Source organism: Hordeum vulgare, chromosome 4H, assembly GCF_904849725.1.
Source record: "Hordeum vulgare subsp. vulgare chromosome 4H, MorexV3_pseudomolecules_assembly, whole genome shotgun sequence".
NCBI lineage: Eukaryota > Viridiplantae > Streptophyta > Magnoliopsida > Poales > Poaceae > Hordeum > Hordeum vulgare.
In genome coordinates this window covers 517,828,058-517,849,966 of record NC_058521.1, presented here as the reverse complement: position 1 = coordinate 517,849,966, position 21,909 = coordinate 517,828,058, and positions in this window count along the sequence as shown.

Genomic DNA, 21,909 nt, shown 5'->3' with positions numbered 1-21,909 from the left:
GCAAGTCATTCTGAGCTTTAAGTACTTGTTCTACCTGATTAGTAATCATAGACGCATGTTTACTCAGAAGCTTCAGATCATTGACATTTCTGTCTACACAAGCACTTAAATGGCTAAGCATACGAGTACTTTGTTCCAAATGTCTGCTAACATAATCATTGAAACTCTGTTGTTTGGCAACAAAGTTGTCAAATTCATCAAAGCATAGGCTAGCAGGTTTATCAAAAGTAATATCACTCTCATCAAACCTACGCAGAGAATTCACTTCTACTACCTGTATCGGGTTATCGAGACCATGGATCTCTTCAATAGGTGGTAGATTTTTGACATCTTCAGATCTAATGCCTTTCTCTTGCATAGATTTCTTGGCTTTTTGCATATCTTCGGGACTGAGGAATAGAATACCTATTTTCTTAGGAGTTGGCTTAGGAGGTGGTTCGGGAATAGTCCAAGCATTATCGTTGATCAAGATGTTATTCAGTATAGTCTCAGCTTGTTCTACAGTTCGTTCCCTAAAAACACAACCGGCACAACTATCTAGGTGGTCTCTAGAGGCATCGGTAAGTCCGTTATAGAGGATATCAAGTATCTTGTTCTTCTTAAGAGGGTGATCAGGCAAAGCATTCTGTAGCTGGAAAAGCCTCCCCCAAGCTTGTGGAAGACTCTCTTCTTGGAGTTGAGCAAAGTTGTATATTTCCTGCAAGGCAGCTTGCTTCTTATGGGCAGGGAAATATTTCTCACAGAAGTAATAGACCATCTCCTGGGGACTACTCACACATCCAAGAGCAAGGGAGGTGAACCAGGCCTTAGCATCATCCGTTAGAGAGAAAGGAAACAACTTAAGGATATAGTAGTGACGGATCTTCTCCTCATTAGTGAAAAGGGTGGTTATATCGTGTAGTTTGGCAAGATGGGCTACGACCGTCTCAAATTCATAACCATGAAAAGGATCAGATTCGACTAGAGAGATTATCTCAGGGTCGACAGAGAATTCATAATCCTTATCGGTGATAAAGATAGGTGAAGTGGCAAACTTCGGGTCATATTTCATCCTAGCTTCCCGAGATTTTTCCTTCCACTTGAGAAGTAATTTCTCAGCGTCATAGGCATCCTTACACGCAAGAAAATCCTCAGCTATCTCTCCCTCCATAACGTAGCCCTCAAGTATATCAGGCAATTCATATCTAGGAGAGCTAGATCTAGCATGAGCAAAAGTAGGTTCTATCTCAATAGTATCGGCTGTTTTAGAAGCATCACGAGCATTGGCAGTAACTCTAGCAATATGAGCATCAAGGAACACTCCTAGTGGAACATCAGGCAAAGTAGTATCTCTAGCAGTATCAAGCATAGCATCATCAGGCAAAATAGCATCTCTAGCATCATCAGGCAAAGCAGTATCAAGCATAGCATCTCTAGCAGTACCAGGCCTAGCATCAGGCATAGTATCAAGCATAGTATCATCAGGCATAGTATCAAGCATAGCATCTCTAGCAATAGCATCATAAGCATCATCAAGCACATGCGACATATCAAGATTTCTAGCAGGAGGTGATGTCGCAAACTTACCCGTGAATCAAGGGCAGAGCTAGATGGCAATTCCTTACCTCCCCTCGTAGTTGAGGGCAAGACTTTGGTCTTCGGATCCTTCAGATTCTTCGTAGTGATCAGCAGATATAAATCCCAAGTGACTCAGAGAATATAGCAATACCTCCTCGGCAACGGCGCCAGAAAAATGCTTGATGTAAACTGTTCTTCCCCTTGCAACGGCACCAGAAGAATGCTGCTAGCACTCTCCAGCAATCGAAACTAGAAGAATGTTGTTGATGGCCCACCAGCGCGTGGGATCGTAGCAATTTTCGAGGGTAGAGTATTCGACCCAAATTTGTTGATATGCCTATAGGAGGTGAGAGGATACTCTCAAGTATTAGCAGCTGAATATGTCATATTCAACCACACCTGAAAGATTAGTATCTGCAAGCAAAGTATCAGTAGCAAAGTAGTATGATAACAACGGTGTCAGAAACGATCTGTTGACGCCAGACTATTCCTAACGATTGTATCAATGGCGCCAAGTTGCCTCGTTGACGGAAGTTGTCAGTTCCCGTCAACGACCAGCGAACCAAAATTGTAGCAGGTAGCAGCAGTGTAACGAGCAATAGCAGCGGCAAGGAAAAGCAGTAGTGACAGCAGTAGCAAGTAGCAACAGTAGCAAGCGACAGTAGTAGCAACAGTAGCAGCAGAGCAAGACAAGTAACAGCAGCAGCGACAGTAGTAATAGCAGCAGAGCAAGACAAGTAACAGCAGCAGCAACAGTAGTAAAAGCAGCAGAGCAAGACAAGTAACAACAGCAGTAGGACAAACTCGTAGGCAATGGGTCGGTGATTTGTTTGGATGATATTCGTCATGCAACAGTTATAACATGGAGAGATATGTGGCTAGCTCCCGTTCGTCAATGTGATGTAGGCATGCATTCCGTGTGTCGTCATACGTGCTTAGGGACATGAACTTGCATGACATCTACTGTCCATCCCTCCCATGGCAGCGGGGTCCAAAAGGAAACTACGGGATATTAAGGTTCTCCTTTTAATAAAGAACCGGACCAATGCATTAGCACTTGGTGAACACATGAACTCCTCAAACTATGGTCCTCACCGGGAGTGGTTCCGGTTATTGTCATTCCGGGGTTGCCGGATCATAACACATAGTAGGTAACTACAACTTGCAAGATGAGATCTAAAACACACATATATTGGTGACAACATAATAATTTTAGATCTGAAATCATGGCACTCGGGCCCTAGTGACAAGCATTAAGCATGGCAAAGTAGTAGCAACATCAATCTCAGAACATAGTGGATACTAGGGATCAATCCCCATCAAGACTAACTCTATTACATGATAGATCTCATCCTACCCATCACCGCCCAGCGAGCCTACGAATAGATTACTCACGAACGACGAAGAGCTTCATGGAATTGGAGAGGGAAGAAGGTTGATGATGACGATGGCGGTGATTTCCCCTCTCAGGAGCCCAAGACGGACTCCAGATCTGCACTCCCAATGAAGAACAGGTGGTGGCGGCGCCTCCGTATCGCAAACGCGATGAAAACTTCTATTTTTATTTTTTCTGGGACGAAAGTGAACTTATGGACCTGAGGTTGGGGCGGCAGAGCCGTGTGGGCCCCACAAGCCTGCCCACCGCTACCAGGGGGTGGTGGCGGAGCCAGGGCTTGTGGCGCACTGGCCCACCCCCTCAGGTGGAACTTGGCGCAGATATTTTTCATATTTTCCAGAATTGCTCCCCGTAAATTTTCAGGACGTTTGGAGAACTTTGATTTCTGCACAAAAATAACATCAAGGCAATTCTGGTGAAAACAGCGTCAGTCCAGGTTAGTTCCATTCAAATCGTGCAAATTAGAGTCGAAAACAAGGGCAAAAGAGTTTGAAAAAGTAGATACGATGGAGACGTATCAAGTACAGAGACGTGATGGTAACGAGATTGAACAAGGTATAGGGATACCGACGATCGAATCTCGGGCTAGTATCATACCGATAGACAAAGGGAATTGCATACGGGATTGATCGAATCCCCGACATCGTGGTTCATTCGATGAGATCATCATGGAACATGTGGGAACCAACATGGATATCCAGACCCCGCTGTTGGTTATTGACCGGAGAGCTGTATCGATCATGTCTGCATGCTTCCCGAACCCGTACGGTCTACACACTTAAGGTTTGATGCCGCTAGGGTTATATGGGAATAGTGTACGTGGTTACCGAAGGTTGTTCGGAGTCCCGGACATCACGAGGAGTTCCGGAATTGTCTGGAGGTAAAGATTCATATATAGGAAGTGAGGATTTGATCGACGAAAAGGTTTCTGGCGTCGCCGTTAATGTGCCGGGACCACCGGAAGGGTTCCGGGAAGGTCCACCAGCCCCAAATTGCTACATGGGCCAATAGTGCGTGGGAACCAGCCCATATGTGGGCTAGTTCCCCACCACCATCAGCCCAAGGCACAACAAAGGGGTAAGGGGCCAAACCATAGAAGTGGAGGGGCTGCCTTGGGCCCAAAGCCCACCTTGGTGCGCCACCTGTCCACCATCTAGGGCTGCCGCACCCTTTGGGATGGAAACCCTAAAGGGTGGGCACCCTTCTCCCTCTCCTCCTATAATATATGTGGGGTTTTAGGGCTGTTTGAGACAAAATTTCGATCTCTCGTTGGTGCAGCCCTATCTCTCTTTCTCCTCGTCCTCCGTAGTGCTTGCTGAAGCCCTATCGGAGTGCCACGTAGCTCCACCGTCACCACGTCGTCGTGTTGTCGGAGCTCTCCCTCAACCTCTCCTCCCTCCTTGCCGGATCAAGGCGTTGGAGACATCATCGGGTTGCACGTGTGTTGAACGCGGAGGCGCCATTGTTCGGCGCATAGATCGGAATCCACCGCGATCTGAATCGCTGCGAGTACGACTCCATCAACCGCGTTCTAGCAACGCTTCCCCTTAGCGATCTTCAAAGGTATGAAGATGCTCTACTCATTTGCTCGTTGCTGGTTTCTCCATAGATAGATCCTTGTATGGCGTAGGATTTTTTTTGAAATTACTATGTTCCCCAACACCGTCCATTCGGCACTATATCGGGATGGATCGTGATGGGATCGCGGGACGGATCATGATGAGATCGTGGGACGGGCTGCGATTTGGATCGCGAAGATGTCCCACTACATCAATCGCGTTATATACGCTTCCTCTTAGCGATCTACAAGGGTATATAGATTCACTCTCCCCTCTCGTAGATGATCATCACCATGGATAGGTAGTGCGTGTGCGTAGGAAAACTTTTGTTTCCCATGCGACGTTCCCCAACAGTTGGGCGGTGGTCTAGTTGGTCAGCTCCGGTTGGGCAGTGAGGTTTGGAGTGCAGGAGAAATCCTTGTTGGTTTGTCCGGCTCCGAAGCGGTGACACCGGCGGGTGCCACCATTCCTTCCTGGACAGTATCGGGGGTAGCCATCCCCTACTTCCCTCCGCATGTCGGGGGAAACTCTAGGGCTTGTCCGAGCAACAACGTCGTCAGTGTCGCATCCCTTCTTGGAGGTGCTGCTTGGTACGCGATGGATCGGAGCCTCGGGTTGTGGTGGGTTGTCTCCGGAGGGCACATCGGTGGCGGATCATCCGCTCTATGTCAGATACCGTTGTTGGCATTTGTTTCTTCTTCTTTTTCTTTTGGGCTTGATGTGCTGCTTGTCCCAGCAATGCCATGTATCGGTGTTGGTTCCTTTGGAAAACAAAGCGGGAGAAACCCTTTTTACGTAATTATGTAGCTCTTTGGGTCTTCTCACTTAGTACTAAAATCTAAATCCTCGTTTCATTTGTATAGAAAATGTCTTAAACATGGTTGGTAGATTATGGAATCTTAAATACATTACAATACGCCATGTGTAGTAATTTTAGTAGCCACACGTGCATATTTTTCTATGCTAAATTGAGGAGAAAGTGTGTTATTTTATTCACCCATTTCTATATATTTTTTCTATAATATTTATCTATTTTTTCTCGTGATCTAATTTGCTTCAGTTACTTTGTTCGCAGGTCAGCCGGACTGAATTTTTAGTGCTAACATGAGTCATGGGAGCAATTCTCGACTTGAATAAGTACTTCCTGGAGTATATACGAGTCCTTAACAATTGCCTTCAATGAGCTTCCTAATTATTTTATCACAAAACCCGAGGTTACATTGCGACTGTAGCGATAGGAAAAAGCAATATTTATTTGGACTGAAGTGTATAAGCTTTAAAATTTTATTCAAATTTATTACACTCTGTGTTGTCTCTGTCATTCTCAACAATGATGTCCATCAGCCTGCATCTCTCTCTGCATTTTATGCCCTTTATTCTCTTTCCTTATCAGGTTTGGACAGCGTAAAGGTTGATGCATGTGCATGTGATTTGTACTTTGTAAGAAGTATGAACTCTAGAACCACGAGTGAATCTTGGTGATGGATTTAGCTTGGGGAAGATGATTCTAGGGAGGTCTTTATGTATATGAAAAGCTTTTTTTATCCAGCCTTGTCCTATTGGCACGGAAGGGTGACCTTAGGCTATTTATGATCGATATATACCTAGATGTTATTGAGGTGTTGATGTCTGAATGTGAGTACTTTCTTGCATGTGTGCTTGGTTGCTGAAATAAATGAATAATTTTGTCTCCCACTGTTATGCCAAATAATTGTTCTAAATTAACCAAACTTTTCTATGGTCACTGATATTTATGCAACTTCAATCTTTGTTTCTTGTCTCAATGATTGTAGTTGATTGTGTAGCTCCAAGGTTTATTTTCTTGTGCTTGATGATAGCAGGGATGAGTGGATCACTGCCACTCTCATGTGGACATATCCTTCTCTTTTCAGGTGCCTCGGGTTGGTAAGGTTGTACTTGTCATATCATGTATATCATGTGGTGCCCTAAAGGTTAGAAGACTGACATGCCGGATCTCAGAGCCCGTCGATTCCAGTAGTCCAGTCTCTTATGCATATTTATCTCCGAGAGTTGGAAGTAGTGCAACTCTGACTGTAAGATTATACCGATGATCAGGCCAATGGATGTTTCATGTTTGATAAAATTGGTCTCTTCAACGGAGATGTCGCCGACACGGTAGCGGCCGTCTACAAATCCCATGGCGTGGCTCAGATGCTCACGATGAACTGGAGTACTATAGTCTATAGAAGGTTCCTACTTGCTCTGTCTTTGTTAACATTTGCTTCAATTTCAATGTGTTTCAGTTGTTTGTTATCGCCCGAACAAATTTTATTACCAAGTTCTCTTGTTGCATGTCTGCTGCTAATTTCTTTATTATTTTTTCATTTTTAGGATGTCGCGGCTGAAATTCTAGCTGTTAAATATTTACTTGCAGTTTGCAACTACTCTTGGGGTGTAATCTATGTTTTGTTTATGTAGTTTTCATATATTAGTAGCAAATACTCATGTCCACTTTCATTCTTTTCCAGTGATTTCTCACATTAAACCCGCCATTGGCATCTACCAGTAAGCATATGATGACGAGTTGATGGATATACTTCTCACCCCTCGTTGGTTACCCCAAGTGGAAGGTGGAGATGTAGTCAGCATTAGATTTCCCTTACATGGAGACTGTAAGGTTTATCGAACCAAGAGGACTCCTGGGCTCAACAAGTAGGTGTCTCCTGTCCAGGTCAGCAGAAGGCGTGGACCTGCACACACACAAAATAACTTTGCTCCCAACGAGTATAGAGAGGTTGTCAATCTCTCCAGCCTTGTAGTTTGCAAAGTATCAAAACACTAGCGGGAAAGTAATGGTGATTGCAACGGAAAAGTAAATGAAAGCGTAAATGATGGAGGTGTAAACAATGATGGTGATATGGACATGAGTCACATCATGTTCACTAGTGATGTCTCTCTCCCAAAAGACGATAAACAACTATGCTTGGGTAAACAAATCACAATTGGGCAATTGACAGATTTATGATCCACCGCAATGCTAATTATGCCACTTGATAGTTAGAGGTTCAATAGTAATGGGCAGTACGCCAAGACAAGTAGATTGTTTATTCATCAGCATCTACTTACTAATAATCCACCTTGAGATATCTATCCAGAATATCTCTCCAGTATTAAGTTGCAAGCCCCACCCAAAGTGTAAACTCAAAGCAAGAGACAACTGCATTAACGAACTATGCGTAAGGTAAACAATCCTTGCAACCATGGTCACAAGCACCGTTGTTTTCTCCCTGGTGACAACAAGCACATCCCCTAGTCTCATGTTTCTGTCACTCATGCTAGACATCGAGGGACATGAACCCACAATCATGCATAACGCTCCCTCTTGGAGTTACAATCTACTACTTGGCCAAAGCAATAAAAAGCAACAAAGAACATGCATGAATCACTAAGGAACATAATATAAAAGTATAATCAAATATATAACTCATAACAATCTAAGCATAATCTCATAATCCATCGGATCCCAACAAACCGAGCAAAGAAATAGCAAGAGAATTACATAGATGCCTTGATCATGTAGGGAAGCTCACAAGGACTAACCATTGAAGCACAAGATTGGAGAGAAGACATCACATAGCTACTGGTCATGGACTCATGGTCCAAGGAGGACTACTCACGACACGTCCGGGAAGCGTCCATGGAGGAGCAGAAGCTCCCGAGGTCAATTCTCCCTCCGGCAGATTGCCGGGAAGAGGTCTCCTGACGCTCCCGATCTCGGAAGCGCTGCGGCGGCAGAGCGATGCAGAAATTCGCGATTCCAGAAAGTTTGCGAGGGTTTCCTCTCGGGACTCTAAATATAGGCCAAAGGAGGGCATTGGAGGAGGTGGGACCCACCCAGACGACCTCCTGGTGCGGCCTAGGGAATGGCCGCGCCAGCAGGCCGCCTGGGAGGCCCCTGGCCCCCTCTCGCCCTTGTTTGGTGATACGGAAGCTTTTGTTTCACTGATTTATATATATATTTTCTGGATTTTTTCGGGCTTCGGAAAATTGGGTAAAAGCCCCTGCAAAATAGACATCAGCAGACAGAAACTAGCACTGGGTGCACTGAGTTAGTAGGTTAGTCCAAATATGTGTAAAATGATATAAAAGTGTAGCAAAACATATAACAATGTCACCCAAAAGATCATGGAACAAGAAGAAATTAAAGATACGTTTGGGACGTATAAACATGCCCAAGCTTAATTTTTGCTCTTCCTCGAGTAGATAAATGATAACACAATAATTTCTGTGGTGACATGCTAAGACACATATAAGAACTTCAAAGTAAAGCAAGTGAGATATGCAATTCAAGTCAAGACAATAACAAGGAAGAGTCTATATATGTCTAGTATTGAATTTAGCAAAGGAAGAACATAAAGGTGCAAGAGCTCTCGCTGTCCGTGAGTCGAATGTCTCCAGATGGTGTTTGCGTGCAAGAAGTGGGAGATGGGTTGAGATCAAAAAATATTTTTTTAATTGAGAACTCAATCTACTAAACTCACACTTAGCCTCCTTCAGAATCTTATTTTGACTCATCCCTAGACCACTAGTCAGGCACAAGTCAAAATGATCCTCTCCCTTTCGACTTTGAGCACTCATGCAATGGATGAGCGTAAGCAAGATATGTTGGCACTTAGGATGGAAAATAGAATAATGATGGGGAAGGAAGACAAAAATGTGTGAAAGGCTCACATCAATGAGGACAACCATAGGCGAGAGAAAGCAAAATGATAGATATGATGTGAGGAGTAGGGATTGCCATGTAACGGATGCACATATGATCTAAGGTAAGCTCTCCAATGGAACTAGTGGGGGTGCATCCAACTTGTTTGCCCATGAAGACCTAGAGCTCATTTGAGGAGGCTCATCATTGGAATATGCAAACCAAGTTCTATAGTGTAAGGGTCCCCACATAGTTATGCATGAATGGTAATCCCTATGTATTACAAATGTAGCAATGGAGTACGAGTGTGGATCTTTCAAAAGAATAGTAGTGTTGCCCCCTTCTCTCTTTTTATTTATTTATTTTTTTCTATTTCTTTTTTTGTGGCCTCTTTGGCTCTTTCTTTTTCTCTCTCATTTGTCCTCTTTGGGATCGTTTGTTTTATCCTCTTTGGGATCTTTTCCTCACTTAAGGGCAACACTCTATGTTTTACATGAATAAAAAGAAATATCATCACATTTTATAAGAAGTACTCAACATAAAGAAAAGTGAAAACTATCGTGATGTATGCAAATGTATGCCTCTGCCAGTGTAGTAGGATATGCAATGATACTAGCGCGTCATGTACCAGTAATAAGGGCAAGGCCCAACAAGCATGCATCTCTATGATCAAGCAAAAGCATGTATGGCATGAAGATCAAGTCATGAGATTGTGGATGTTGCATGGCAATGTATCTCGGAAAGGCTATGGAAATGCCTTAATGAGTAGGTATGGTGGCTGTTTTGAGGAAAGATATAATGATGCTTATGTATGACAGAGCGTATCATGTCATGGATTTGGATGCACCGGCGGAGTTTGCACCAACTCTTAATGTGAGAAAGGGCAATGCACGATGCCGAAGAGGCTAGAAAAATATGGATGGTGGAAGTGCCAACAATCGAATACTCACATTAGTCTGAAGAACTCATACACTTATTATCGGTAAATCTCTATCTAGTTAGGAAATTCACAAATAGATAAGTACCCCGAGGAGGATTGTTTGGGGATTTGGTTATCCTTGCACATCCTCGACTCATGGTAATGTGAGGGTACTCTATATATTCCAACCCCTCCAGAGGTTAGCGATAAATTTAGTAGCTAGAGTTCTAAACTAATTTTTAGCTTTTGAAAAACACATGGATTTCCCAAAATACGACACCTATCACTAATAGGATCAAGCTCTTGGCACCAATAGTCCAAACATTACTCAAATCAATACCTCAAAACTATTCCAGGTTAGTACTATACTTAAATAGCAATCTCAATTACCTACTCATGCAAGACACACAACTCAGTGCAACGAGCCAACTCTCTAAACAAGATAAGCATGATAACTCAAGAGAGTTCCAGAATTAACCTAAATAATATCTCTTAAAAAGATAAGCATGAAAACTAAGAGCTAAGCATGACAGTAGCTACGAAAAGATGAAGAACACACAAAAAGGATAAGCATGAAAAGCTATGTTGTGTTCTAGAGTGCAATGGAGCGTGTCTCTATCCCAAACAAGGTAGGCTAGGTTCCTACTTGTTATGAACAACAAGCAAAACTAAAACAAACTAAAAAGTAAAGAGCGATACGCTCCGAGCATAGCACATAGCATATGAAGTGATAAAAATATAGCTTGGAGATGGACGAACTGGTGATTGTTGATAGAGAAGGGGATGCACGGGGGTATCCCCAAGCTTAGACGCTTGAGTCTCCTTGAATACTACTTGGGGTGCATGGGGGCATCCCCAAGCTTGAGCACTTGACAGTCCTGTATCTTCTTTCATCATCTCTCTCATCGCATACTTGAAAACTCCCTTCATACGAAACTCATCATAAGCTGATTAGAGTGGTTAGTACCCTTAATAAAATAACTCATTACCTGCTGGATATAAAGATTTTCCTGAAAAGATACTCCTTCTCATGATCACCAAAAGGTTTTTGCAAATAAAAAGTAAGCTTAGGATTCACAAAACAATGGAAACACAAAACATGGCAGAATTTGTGAAAAACAGAACAACATGTAGTAAATAATTTATTCGGGGCACTTCTGCAACTCAAATAAAAAAAACTCAAAACAGATGCCAGAAAGGCAATTATATAGAGCATGATGTCAAAAAAATCAGCTCAAAAAGATGATCTGGTGATTTTTGGTAAATTTTTCCGTCGGGCAGTCATAATCTGTTTCTGGACAGCATGTCACAATTTTTGAACTTTCTTGCAATCGGAGGCTATAACTTGGCACAAATCTTAAAAATAAAGATACAATGATGTTGCTACAGTGGTAACAAGCATCAAGACCACTAACACTGAAAGTAAAAACTCAAAGTAAAGATAACAAGGGTTGTCTCCCTAGAGCCCTTTCTTTATAGCCATAAAGATAGGCTTAAGATTTTAATGATGCTCTCGTAGGAATAAGAGTTGTAGAACAAAAGAGAGCATCAAGAAGAAAATACCAAACACATTTAAGTCTAACTTGCTTCCTATGCATAGGAATATTGCAATAGAATAATTTATTGAAGCACAAAGCAATAAGCATAGGAAGGCAAAACAAGTGCAGCTTCAAAACCTTCAACATGAAGAGAGGGAACTTGATATTATTGGAATATCTACAAGCATATGTTCCCTTCTCATAATAATTTTCAGTGGGATCAAGAATAAACTCAAGAATATAAGTATCACATAAAGCATTGTTACCATGATCCACATGGACTTCATGAAGAGGATAAAACTTGGAGTAAAAGAGAGACTGAATCTCTTCCCAATCCCGTAGGTGAGAATCATCTAGTAGCCTATACCATTCCAATGCTTTTCCTTTCAGTGACAAGGCAAATAATTTCCTCATGACTCCATCTCTTGTCAGACCTGAAATCTTAAAAAACTCACGAAGTTCTGTAAGTTTCAACAAATGAATACTAGGATTGATTGTTCCATCATAACAATCATTCCTAATTATTTCAATTATCCCAAGTGGTATTTTGAATGGGATACATTCAGTAGGTGGAGGAGACTTCTGTACCACGGGTGTGGTAAAGCGGTCTTCCCCAAGCAGCAAACTTAGAGTGCAATTTTCCATAAGCCTAACTAGCTCATGGCAAACTAACAAGACTAAAAGCGAAGGTAAAAGATAGTGTGCAACTCCCCTATCTTGAAGACTGGAGTCCCCGGCAACGGCGCCAAAAATTCGCTTGATGACGAGTTGATGGATATACTTCTCGCCCCTCGTTGGTTACCCCAAGTGGAAGGTGGAGATGTAGTCAGCAACATATTTCCCTTACATGGAGATTGCAAGGTTTATCGAACCAAGAGGACTCCTAGGCTCAACAATTAGGTGTTTCCTGTCCTGGTCAGCAGAAGACGTGGACCCGCACACACAACAAATAACTTTGCTCCCAATGAGTACACAGAGGTTGTCAATCTCTCCGGCCTTGTATTTTGCAAAGGATCAAAACACAAGCGGGAAAGTAATGGTGATTGCAACGGAAGAGTAAATGAAAGCGGTAAATGATGGAAGTGTAAACAATGACGGTGATATGGACCGGAGTCACATGATGTTCACTAGTGATGTCTCTCTCCCAAAAGACGATAAACAACTATGCTTGGGTAAACAAATAACAGTTGGGCAATTGACAAAATTATGATCGCACCGCAATGCTAATTATGCTACTTGATAGTTAGAGGTTCAATAGTAATGGAAAGTACGCCAAGACAAGTAGACATTTTATTCATCAGCATCTACTTACTAATCATCCACCTTGAGATATCTATCCAGAACATCTCTCCGGTATTAAGTTGCGAGCCCCACCCAAAGTGTAATTTTAAAGCAACGGACAACTGCATTAACGAACTATGCGTAAGGTAAACAATCCTTGCAACCGTGGTCACAAGCACCACTGTTTTCTCCCTGGTGGCAACAAGCACATACCTTAGTCTCATGTTTCTATCAATCAAGCTAGACATCGAGGGGCATGAACCCACAATCATGCATAATGCTCCCTCTTGGAGTTACAATCTACTACTTGGCCAAAGCAATAAAAAGCTACGGAGAACATGCATGAATCACTAAGGAACATAATATAAAAGGATAATCAAATATATAACTCATAACAATTTGAACATAATCTCATAATCCATCGGATCCCAACATACCGAGCATAGCAATAGCAAGAGAATTACATAGATGCCTTGATCATGTAGGGCAGCTCACAAGGACTAATCATTGAAGCACAAGATTGGAGAGAATACATCGCATAGCTACTGGTCATGGACTCATGGTCCAAGGAGGACTACTCACGGCACGTCCGGGAAGCGTCTATGGCGGTGGAGAAGCTCCCGGAGGTCAATCCTCCCTCAGACAGGGTGCCGGGAAGAGGTCTCCTGACGCTCCCGATCTCGGAAGCGCTTTGGCGGCGGAACGATGGGGAAATTGGCGATTCCAGAAAGTCTGCGAGGGTTTCCTCTCGAGACTTTAAATATAGGCCAAAGGAGGGCACCGGAGGAGGTGGGAGCCACCCAGGCGACCTCCTGGCGTGGCCTAGGGCCTGGTAGCGCCAGCAGGCCGCCTCGGAGGCCCCTGGCCCCCCTCTGGCCCTACTTCGGTGATCCAGAAGCTTCTGTTTCGCAGATTTTTTATATATTTATTCTGGATTTTTTCAGGCTTTGGAAAATTGGGTAAAAGCCCCTGCAAAATAGACATCAACAGACAGAAACTGGCACTTGGTGCACTGAGTTAGTAGGTCAGTCCAAATATGTGTAAAATGATATAAAAGTGTAGCAAAACATATAACAATGTCACCCAAAAGATCATGGAACAAGCATAAATTATAGATACGTTTGGACGTATCAGCATACACAAATTAAAATTTCATGATGGTCCTCCTGTTGAAACATATGCTCGCATTTTCCTCCTTCGGAACTACCCAGATCACAAGGTGCATGGAGAAGTATGTGATTCAAAACTACAACAACTGAATAAAGAGGTGAGTTAATTTGCACTGTCCTGACTACTACAACCATAGTACTCCATTAGTATCTGCATATTCTTAGATATTCTAGGTTTGCCTTTTCACTATAAATTATCACACACTCTTCCTATTTCTTTTTACAAGAATACAAGAATCTTGCAAACACAAACAATCAGGCTTTAACACGGGATAATGTGTAGACTGATCTTGGACTCAATGACTATGTAGGCTCCTCCTGTTATTTCCTTGATTGTTTTTCTTGTCTTTTAGCATACAATAGGTCTATCATCTCTTGTTAACCTTATTAATAATTGGTAAGGATTAGATTTTAGATTATATTTTTCTGATTAAGTTTTAGGGTTGCTTATTCTGTCGATCTTAGGAGTGACGCACAACATCAGCAATGCGAGGTGCTCAAACCTGCTTTTAGGATATGAGGATTTTAATATAACGTCCTTGCCATACCAAGAAGGATTTAATTGAACGTTTGTTGTTGAGGAGAATGAATCAGTGTTATTAGCGTAGTGTTCCTTGGCCACTCATGTTACACACCAACATTTATTTTGGAACCCATCGCATACTGCTTTAGGTTAATAGATAGATTTTGAGTACCAAATGCTTTTTACATTTCTGCAAAGATGTTGGCAATGACAACATCAAGTGAACAATAAATGTTGTTTGATCCTTGGATCTAATTATATGACATTGGTAGGATGAAACACCTATTTGAAATGCTCTACGAAAGGAAAAAAAACATACACGCATGCGATGTTTCTCATCTCTTCATCTGTCTCCATGTGTAGCTGCCAAATGTGAGGCTACAATGGTTGCGTGGTCTGCATCCTTTATTCCCACCCATTGGTTGTTGGTGGAAACCGTAGTCAAAACAAGATTGTGAATCAGGTGTGCAGTGGCGGCAGAAAAGCAAAACCAAAAATGATGGGCATGATCAAAATGTCGACAGAAAGGAAGTAACTTGAGAGTGTGTAGTGGTTACAAAATGGGAAGGGAGCCACCCCTGTGTTTGTTCGTAGAAGCAAACGGGTTGGGATTGGAATAAGTGAGTAACTAGGATGCATGCAGATCGTACGAGAGGTATAACTTAAACATAATCTCAGCAAATACGGATTTATCTTTTATAAAAAACATATTTATCTCATGGCAGCGCACGGTCATTCAGCTAGTTTTTTGATAAAATCCGGACAACATCAGTCATATGGGTTAAAAATGTTTCACTCATGCCTACTACAAACATTCCAATTCTGTATTTAGAAGGGCTGCTACTAAAGAAACAAGAACTACGTAGTTTATTATACATCAGGAGAAAACAAACAAGAAACAACTACTAGTAGCAATCATGACTACCCAGCCACCAAATAAATCGATCTAATTAATTAATGATGGAGATTAAGCCGCCTAGTACGTGGTGCGCATCAGGGAATGTCTCCATTCTCAATCTGGACAAGCCAGGTAAAGGCGTATCTGAAACTGACATCTCAACAGCATCGCTTGCCATGGATCCCAAGCTAGGGCAAACAAGGATCCAATCACGGGCAAGCGTACATACGCAGTGCTAGCTACAGCTAATTAAGTGGACAAAGTTTGGAGCACGAGATCTAACGGCGCATTTAACTACATGGATCTATTTGAACGGAAAGAAGGAAACATGATTAGACTCGTGGTTACTTTATTTTTGGACGGTAGATGAGGGTTTAATTTAGGCACAGCTGTTGATGTCCTCCATACAGGTCCCTGAATCATGTGCTATTCTTTTGCGTTGGACAAATTTCTGCTTGTTTGGGGTTGAGGAACACGGAGTATACATCTACAAACGTACCATCTAATCTAAGCAGAGACCACAGAATGGACCCGGAGAAACGACAACACCATTGATACGATCCCAGTCCTTCGTGCTGTACGTTGTGTCCTGTACGCCTCAGATTAAGCACTATTTATTTGCTAGTTGGGCAGGCAAACAACAACAACCGAATGATCATGGCAAGCGCAGTTCATGAATTTGATGCGTATCTTCTACCTTTGGCCATTACGGCTTCTACACATGCTTTTCTTGGACCGAACAAGCGGTGGTTTAGTCTCTGAATTCTGACCACAGAACAAGAACCGGGACCTGCATGTCCCCAAAAGATGGATTCAGGAATCTCTCTGCTCGCCTTGATCTTGAAGCTTAAGGTGATGCCAATGTGAACAGTCAGTGCGTACGCGAACGGACGACTGATACTTGATAATTGAAACAGGCGTAGGCCGCGGCCCATCCTCATGTAAACGGATGCGACGGCGCCATGGCTGATATGCGCCATGCATGTGCACTTCATGCGAGTCTGCGTGACGCTTTTAATGCACGCACGGTGCTGTTTCGAGCCTTCGGCAAAGGCGTACGTGCATCTTCGTGCGCGCACAGGAGTCAGAGATCGATTCGGTGGCAGAAATAAGCCAGCAATGGCAACCCCCTTCAGAAAGACATGCATCTCGTGCGATGCCAGACAGCCGAAGCAAGAGGCAGAGCAAGAACAAACTTTGCATGCATAGGGGCTTGATATGTTGATCTGCCGCTCTGTTTTACGCTCTGTCCAACCCACTGTTTAACCGCTGAGCAAAGATCACCGGAGTAAATCAGTACCACTCCTAATGTTTACCGCTCCACTTATAAGTACTCGTGTTCATGGCATCATATGTTGATCTTAATGCATCAACCAACCTCAGCATGACTCCTCGTCCTGCTTAACGGAATCAACTGTAGCAGTACGCGAGGCAGCAGCCTCTACATGTTTCAGGTACATATTTCAGGTAAAATAAAAGTTACGGGTAGAATAGTTGGTAGCGACTAGCAGGGTGGCGCAAAGGTTACTCTCCGGATCCTTGACAGTCACGGTACTGAATTGTGTCATTGACAGGTGGCGTCGGTTCTTCGACGGCTCCAGTGCAATGCATACATGTTCTTTCATCTTTGGATTTCGATCTTCCACTATTCACTGTAATTAATCGCCAACCTACTACCACGCTGTAGCACTGTGCTTCATCAGAGCGACTGCCAACATCGCAACACTGTTGCACAGCTACAGGGAGCTGGAGCACGCCATCATTATCTTGCAACAAACGGGAAAACTTTGCATGATTGCATACTACTCCTACTTCGAATTCCGATGTGCTGACCACTAATTGTTTGGATAAGATCCTACCAGATCGGAGTTCAAAACACAAATAATTCTGGGCGCGATAGTCAATTGTTTATATAGTAGATTAATAATAGTAGGAAAAGCAATACAATTGGTTTACCCCCCCCCCCCCCCCCCCCCCCCAGCACCGCCACCGGCCCTCAACTCCGCTCCTTCCCGTCTCGCCGACGCCAGAGACTCCGGCCAGGTCCCAGGGACGACGACGGCGGGGCATCTCTCCCCCCAGGTGGCCAGGCGCGGCCACGCGTGGCGCAGTGCCGGCAACGCTTCTGCCGGTGGTCGGCGAAGCATCTGGCGGCGGTCGGCTGCGGTCTCGCTCGGCGCATGCTGTCGTGTGGTGGTGGAGGCGGGGCGGCGGCGGGTGACTTTGCAGCAGCGAAGCGACGGCCGGAAGACCTGCTGGTTTGGATCTGTTTCCCGGGCGTCCAGCGAGACGGTCAGGCGCGGCGTTGAGCCTGCTGGTGTCGTGGAACACAGGCGGTGGCATGCGCGGTGTGGTTCCATGGGTTGCATGATCATGCTAGTGTGCAGCCATGTCGGTCGGGGTGCTCCATGGCGCCCGGATCTGGCTTTCCAGCTGCTTGCTTGGTGTGCGGGTGGTTCCGTGGCCATGGCCAGGGGGTCGGCGGTGGATGCTGCTGAGGAGGGCTGACTACGGCGGTGGTGGTGTGGTCATCAGCAAGTGACTGTATGCGGGTGGTAGTCGACACCAACTGGACTCCGGATGTGCAGGTACTCGAGGTGAGCTTCGTGTCATCGGAGCCTCGTGCTTTTCCTAGCGGGGACGCTCGTCACCGACTGGTTCGAGGTCAGGGAGGTTTCGGGCTTCTCGGCTTAGAGCAAGTTAAAGCCCTCAAACCCTTAAAAATAACTGTTTTTTTTACAGTTTTCGTCGAAAAAACGGCGTAGACTAGAACCCTTGAACCCTTAAACCAGTAAAAAAAATTAGAGGTCGAACCCTCAAACGCCATCGCAGCCTGTAGAAGTGAGGGTTGGGGGAGAAACTCCCCCAACCTGCACTCCTCTTCCTCTCCAGCGCGGGAGGGAAGTTTCAGCTCCCTCCCCTCAATCCGCCGCCGCCGCTCCGCTCCGGCCGCCCATCCGCCGCCCCGGCCGCCCCTCCGCCGCCCCGCCCCGGCCGCCCTCCGCCGCCGCCGCCCCGTCCCGGCCGTCCCTCCACCGCCCCGCCCCGGCTGCCCCGTCCGCAGCGCCGCCCCGCCCCCGCCGGCCCTCCGCAGCGCCGCCCCGCCGCAGCCCCGGTCGCCCTCCGCAGCGCCGCCCCGTCCCCGCCGGCCCTGCGCAGCGCCGCCGCCCCGGCCGGCCCTCCGCAGCCCCGGCCTCCCCTCCGCCGCCGCCGGCCGGCCCTCCGCAGCCCCTGCCGACCCTCCGCAGCGCCGCCCCGTCCCGGCCGCCCCTCCCAGCGCTGCCGCCCCGGCCGGCCCTCCGCAGCACCGAAGATTGAGGTTTACATTTTTGCTTTTTTGCTTCATTTTTACATTTTTGCTTCATTGGCACTCACAATTGTTGCCACTCACATTGTAGATGAAGGTGAACAACGACGACATGGACTCGTTGTCCGATGCGTCGGATTGGTCGTCATCCGACGATTCGGACATTGACGAGTTGTTGCAAGACGACGACGTTGAGATGATGAGCCTCCTCGTCGACGTGCAAGCGTTTGAAGACCGCGTGAAGCTTATGGATCAGAGGAGAGGGTCGACGATGGGGCGACTCACCATCTACCGGAACCGTGCTCTCGGACACGAGCATTTGATGCAAGACTACTTCGCGGAGGTACCTACATACCCTCCTCGTCTCTTTCGCAGAAGGTACCGAATGCGTCCTAGTTTGTTTGTGAAGATTGTCAACGATTGTGAGGCTGCCTCCTATTACTTTAAACGTCGTAGATCCGCCGCCGGTATCATGGGGTTTAGTGCATATCAAAACATATCGGCGGCAATGCGGGTACTCGCTTATGGCATACCCGCGGATTATACTGACGAGTATCTTCACATTGGGGAAGATACAACCACGGAGTCCGTCCATAGGTTTGCCAAGTTGGTCATCCGGTTGTATGGTGAGAAGTATCTTCGGGCACCAAACGAGGAAGATACAAAGAGATTGGAAATGAATGAAAAAAGGGGATGGCCGGGGATGCTTGGTAGTCTTGATTGCATGCATTGGAGGTGGAAAAAATGCCCAAAGGCATGGCACGGAATGTATTGCGGTAAAAGCCGTGATGCTACCATTTTGCTTGAGGCCGTAGCATCGGAGGACACATGGATTTGGCATGCATTCTTTGGGTTGCCGGGAACACTCAATGATATCAATGTCCTCAATAGATCTCCATTGTTCAAAAGATTAATTACTGGGGATGCTCCAGCTTGCAACTACAAAATCATGAACAATGAGTATTCAATGGGATACTATCTCACCGATGGCATCTATCCCGAATGGGCAACTCTTGTGAAGTCCATCAAGGAGAAAAATGGGGTGCCCTTAACAAGAAAAGAGGCTCATTTCACCAAGGCACAAGAGGCAGCCCGCAAAGATATTGAGAGAGCTTTTGGTGTTTTACAAGCAAGGTTTGCCATAGTTCGGGGTCCAGCTCGGTTTTGGGACAAAAAAACCTTGGTGAACATCATGAAATGTTGTGTGATTCTACACAACATGATCCTAGAGGATGAGAGAGGGTTAAACCTCCCTTGTTTCTATGACAATGTTGGTACCCGTGTGCAACCGGAAAGAAACCCTTCTCGCATACACGCCTTTCTTCAAGCACATCGTGAGATTGAGGATGCAACCACTCATGGTCGTCTCCGGGATGATCTAGTAGAGCACCACTGGCAGTTGGATGGGCGGCGTATTGGCCCATGATGTATCTTTGTTTTACTTTTCTATGTCCTATTTGATTCGAACAATTGTTGTAATTTTCTCAAACATTGTTTTATGTTGTAATTTGCTCAAACATTGTTGTAATAATTTGAATGATTATTGTTTTATTCGGTGCTATAATAATAACTAGAATGATTATTGTTTTATGTCAAATGTGACTGAATTTGTGATATGTCATATGATGAAATGTGATGAAATGTGTGATATATGAAATGACAGTTTTAAGGTTTGGGGTTGGGGCAAAGACTAGAACCCTCAAACCCAACCCTTATAACGGAATATTCCGTTATAAGGGTTGGGTTTGAGGGTTCTAGTCTTTTGCCCCTGTTTTTCAACCCTTAAAAGTTTCAAAAATGGGCAATTCTCAACCCTTAAAACTGGTTTTGCATTTAAGGGTTTGAGGGTTCTACTAGAGATGCTCTTAGCTACCAACTTTGTTGGCTTTTGAACCGTAGATCAAATATCCCTTACACGTACATGCAAGCTAGCTATATTGCAAGCAAGCACTCAAGCTGCTTGATGGATTTTCTCTTGTTTAAAACTAGTCTAGCTAGCTATACGTCTTTGCTCAATCTCGTCGGAACACTAACACGAGAACACATCGAGTTATGACCACAGGACTGTATCGGTCCTGATGTTTTTGTATTGCTCTTTTTATCTACGGTTCAAAAGCCAACAATTGGTATCAGAGCCTCCACGATCTACGATGACGGACAGCGATGCTGAGTCGGTCATGTCCGGCAAAGGCGGTTCCAAGGCAAACAAGAATGGCGACAAGGTGAAGAAGGACGGCAAGTTAGCGACCAGTGGTGGGGGAACGGGCGGCGCCAACGTCCAGGCACATCGCAACATCCCCATCCAGTACCCGATGCTCACCGACGCCAACTATGGCGTGTGGGCGGTGAAGATGAAGATTATTCTCTGAACCCTCCGAGTGTGGCAGGCAATCACGGACGACGACGTCAATGACGAGTCCGACGAAGGTGCCATGGTCGCCATAGCCCAGTCCGTGCCGGATTTCGTGCTGATGACATTGGCGGAGTTCGAGACGGCAAGAGAGGCGTGGAACGCACTCAAGGAGATGAGGATCGGAGAAGATCGCGTCACCAAGGCTCGAGCACAAGTGCTGAAGCGCCAATTTCACAAGTTGCAGATGGAGGAAACTGAATCGGTGAACGACTACACCATGCGTCTTACTACTTTGGTGGGAGAGATCCGCGTGCTTGGTGCAAAGCTCGAGGAGACCGATATTATGGAGAAATTTTTCAGTTCGGTGACTGACAAATTCACGTACATCATCGGCACGCTCGAGCAGCTTTACGACACCGATGACATGACCATAACGGAGGCGATCGGACTCGTGCGGACGTGGGATGAGAATGCTCGTGGTTGTCGGAAAGGCAATGGAGGAGGTAGTGACCAACTCATGTACTCGCGTGCAGATTGGGAGTCCCCAAGTAGCAAAGGAAGGCGTAATGGCAACGAAGGCTCAAGCAACGCAACGCGCGGCGGACAAACCGGAGAAGGCAAAGGAAAAGGCAAGCCACAAGGTCATGGTAAGGCTGACCGATCTAAAGGGCGGAATCAACGGAACTCAGATATGTCCGAGGTCAAGTGTTATAACTGCAACGAGATGGGTCACTTTGCAAAGGATT